The sequence below is a fragment of the Triticum aestivum genome, chromosome 4D (assembly GCF_018294505.1).
Source record: "Triticum aestivum cultivar Chinese Spring chromosome 4D, IWGSC CS RefSeq v2.1, whole genome shotgun sequence".
NCBI classification, from domain to species: domain Eukaryota; kingdom Viridiplantae; phylum Streptophyta; class Magnoliopsida; order Poales; family Poaceae; genus Triticum; species Triticum aestivum.
The window spans coordinates 515,033,294-515,037,789 of NC_057805.1; the positions used below are offsets into that span (position 1 = coordinate 515,033,294).

The 4,496-nt window shown below is 47.8% G+C and overlaps 1 pseudogene; it reads right to left on the minus strand.

The window, feature by feature from the left end:
- Positions 1-216: 216 nt before the first annotated feature.
- Positions 217-2,553, minus strand: LOC123100787 (L-gulonolactone oxidase 2-like; annotated as a pseudogene).
- Between the last annotated feature and the right edge of the window lie 1,943 nt (positions 2,554-4,496).

The following is a 4,496-nucleotide window of genomic DNA, read 5'->3' on the forward strand; positions in this document are numbered from 1 at the left end:
AATTAACTTGGGATCAGGATTGCATCGAAGGATAACATAACAGAGTTACAACAAAACATAAACCAAAATGGAAAACACTATTGTATCAAACCAACCAACATGCGTCCTGGTGAAGAAGCAACTTCACATTGGACAAGATTTATTTTTGTCACCACATGCCACAATGAACCAGGAAAGGGAAAACATCATGTTCACAAAAGTATCCTTCTAAACACATCAGAAAGCGGGTTGGAACGAGCAGACCCTCGCGTCCGTGTACACCTTCCCTGGGAGGCAGTAGTAGCCCTCCTCTGGTGCACAGTGTGAGTCATCTGAGCAGATGCACATCCCCTCGATGGCGCAATGCTTCTCGAAGATGGCCGGGCTCCCATTGATACCGAGAACCTGGTCGCTCCACTCACTAGAGAAGATCCCATCCGGGTCATACCTCTGCTTCACCTCCAGGAACTTGTCTGCCTTGGGGTGCTTGGCCATTGTGCCTTCAAAGGCAAAGTTGCGGTTCTTGCCCCAGTGCGGGATAGCGCTGCACTTGTGCAGCGCCATCTGCTGGAGCTCGTCGAGCACGTCATAGTGCGGGTTGGGCTCGCCCTTGCTGTAACTCCGGTAGTAGGATATATCGAAGTCGATTGAGTCCTCTGGTTTGTCGAGGTAGGCAGAGGATGCCTTGACGTAGCGGAGGAGCATACCCACACTGGCGTCGATTCCACAAAAGGATAGCGGGCTACGGTCACGTAGCTGTTGCATGTCGGCGATGAACGCTGGTACCCTAGAGAGCGCGATGCTATAGCCATTGGTGTAGAAGAAGGTTCCCCGGATGCGTGGGTCCCATGCGCATGAGGTGAGGAGTGCATCTTCTTGGCTACCCGAGACATGCGCCAGATGCTTGGATCTGGTGCTGGAAGCCCACCACTGGGTACCCAGTGAACATGCTACCGTTGTTGGTGAAACCGTATGCTACTGTCTCGAATAGCGATACCGTCGCATTTGCCGCCTTGCACCGGGCGATGGCATTGATGTTCTTCTCGAGAAGCTCCATTGTGACTCTGCCGCTAATGAGCGGGGCCGTCGGGTTGGAGCGGAATCCTAGGTGGTCATTGAGGCCGTCGCCCACCGTCTTGATGGTCACACGGTCATCCTCGCGGTAAATGACCTTGCGGAGCTGTGGTAGCCACGCCATGTCGCCGAATTCGTGGAGGTCGCCCCACCTGGCCGCCTTTTCCGCCATGTCTGAGTCATCACGTGTCACAAATGTCACCGACCGCTTGAACATCGGCTGCAATGCCAATGTAACCTGGATATATGCATTGTTAAGAAAAATCTAGGATAAACAGTTGATTAATTAATTTGCTAGATAGACTCCATAAATTAGCACAACTAGTTAATTGGATTTCTAATTTCTTTAGTAGTACTTCAAGAGTTAACCTTGGGCCGTTAGGCGCATCAACACCTAAATCCTAATAACTCAAGCTGAGATGAGTGGGACCTTGAGAGTAGGCTAATCGGAAAACTTTCTTTTCCTCCTCCCTCCCTCGCGTGAAACACTTGGAGCTAATCCACGGCGTTGATCTACCTACTCTCCCTTGAGATCACGCCCCCATCCATTCTTTCGGCACGTCGGCAGCTCGTTCATGCGACAATAGTGGTCATTCGGTGGTCTGGAAGTCTTGATATAATATTTATTATGTTTGAAATGCTTTGTACTTTCAATAAACTTTTATAATAGATCTGATCCTTTTCACCAAAAACGTATAATCCCTGATATCTCTTTGAAAAAAATGGATTTGCTAATTCCCAGTCGCCTGAGAAATAGTTAATTCTCAGGAGACGTGAGGACTCTCTTATGCATAAGTTGAAATTTCCCCCTAGTTACGCACACAAGTTGGACTTTTCACGTACCTGGGAAACGACGCCAAGGACGCCAAGGGAGACCTTGGCGGCGTTGAGGTCAGGATGGTCGGCGCAGAGCTCCCGTACCACCGCGAACCCTTGGCTGGCCGGCGCTGGCGTGACGATCCTCATCCCGACCACGTACTCGTGCACGGCGCCGCCCTTTCCCCACAGCGAGCTGCCGTGCGCGCCCGTGGCCAGCAGGCCTCCTATGGTGAGCCCTGACCAGTACGGCGAGTGCGGCAGCGCGAGCCCTTTCGCGGCGGCCGCCTGGATGAGGTCCCGGAGCACCATGCCGCTCTCCACCGTCATAAGCCCCTTGGCGACGTCGACGCTTACCACCCGGTTGAGCCGCTCCGTGCTTATGATGGTGCCATCGCTGCCGCCGGGGCAGGCCAGCTTGGGGAAGCTGTGGGAGTGCTTGGTGGCCACCTTCACCTTGCGCTTGGCCGCCGACGCGGCTGCCACGGCCGCGACCAGCTCCTTCTCGGTGCGCGGGAAGGTGGCGTTGGCCGCGCGGCAGACGGTGCGGTCCAGGAAGGAGCCGAACGCGTTGGAGACAGTGCAGTCGGCCGTGCCGCGGGCACAGACCACAGGCTCCGGCGGAGGGCTCGAGCCAGCGAGGCCGGCCAGGAGCACCAGGAGGAGAAGCGTCGTGAGCACCATTGTTAAGGTAATTAACCAAGGCTTTCAGTGCTAGCTATATAGCTTGGTCAACTAGCTAGGCACGTTCCTCGCTTGTTAAACTAGCTAGGCACGTTCGTTCAAAGTCAATGCAAAACCCACATGACTAGATGTATCAAGGTTATCTGTCTACGGTGGGTGCGTACATTACAAGACGTAAAAAACATTACATGAGACGCAGCGCAACCAACAGACTACAAGAAGATGTCTTCTCTCTTTTCAGTTTTGGAGGCGGGTGACGGGCGATGGTGTCAAGCTCAGAGATGTTTTGCTATCTTTTCAGTTTTGTAATGTCGGTCTTTACGTGACTTGTATTTTATTGTTTATGATATGAATGGGAGACGTATTATCATGTAAAAAAAAACTATAAAAAGATGACTGCAGCACCCCATGAAGACTACACGAGCTTCTTTGAATACAAAAGCAAGCCGCCCATGCACGGAGTGTAATAACAGTGGCAATTTTTTTAATTCTTCCCTTGTTTATACCTTTAGACCAATTATTCTTTAGCGTTTCACGGGCAACAATGTGATGACTTACCAAAAGAATGTGCCCACAAGTCAACTTGCAGGCGGCTATAACATCAATTCTTGCTTGAATAGTTGGGTTGTCGTCACCAAGTGTGGATTAAAAACCTCCTTTGTTTTGGGTTGTCGTTTAACATTCGTTGTCACCGAAATACAGAAAGCCTCCAACTAGTTTTTATCAAAAACTTTTGACCGAAGATGCAAAACTTCATCTTCTGATTTGAAAGTTTTTTGATGAATTCCTACGGGATTTCCATCCACTTAATTTTTTTTCCTACGTTTGGTATTCATTCCATTGAAATTAAGTTACTAGATTCCTTAGGACCGTGTCCATAGTACAGAATCATACTGTTAAAGCCCCCAAATGTATGGCATGCCTATATAACATGATCTCAACCTATGTCATGATTGTCATGATGTATTGACTGATCAATTACACATGTGTATACTTATATTTATGTGTCTCTGCTTAATGAGAAATACAATTAGTGAACCTACAGACTCGGTCCAATTCCCCTGTAAGGAAAATCTCCAAATCAATTTTATATATGCATTTTTATTTGCAGTTATTATTTACTTCAAATATATATAATACGTCATAGCAAATTCTCTATTATTATTTGTTACAATTAACAAAGCTAGTTAGATTGACAACCTTATTAGAAATGCCAATTCCACAGTTAAGTTTTATTTTATTTTATAGTACTGCTTCTTGACGGAGACTTACGGGGTTAACTCTATGGATGGTACTTTGGCTCAGTGGCGGATCTAGGCCCCAGGCCGAGGGCGCCCAGGCCCGGGGCGTGAGGCCCATTTCCTTTGTGGGCTGTAGCAAAATACTGTAGCAAGTGCTACAGTATACAAAAGGTGCCCAGGGCGTTGGCTGGGCTGGATCCGCCCCTGCTTTGGCTTCTCAACTGAGAGAATAACCGCCCACCGCTAAAAATCTTTGCACTTGAGGACCCAACATTAGATACCAATCTATATGTATTAGAGGAAGTAGGTTTTTTCTAATACCATTGTCGAGGAGGTAACATTAAGTTCTCTAAGGTAATGTTGTAAATTAATTTTACCTTTTTGTTATTAATTTCATTTAGTTACATTTTATCATTGCTATAACTACTTCTACCTTTGTTCGCACCCGTCCTATGTGGAAAAATTGCCAAGATCAAGAAAAGTGAAGAAAATTCCAAACTAATCATCATGGTCATGTAGTCAAGGGAGAATAGCAAGTAAAAAGAAGAAGCGATAGGGAATAGGAAGTAAAAGGACAATCTCAGCAAGGAAGGCAAGAAGTAAGGAGGCTCAAGCCTAGATGTGACACAAGTAGCAAAAACCCATCATGGTGGAGGGATGAGAGGGATTGGTCCAGTGGCTCCACACTTTTTCCCTCTCCTA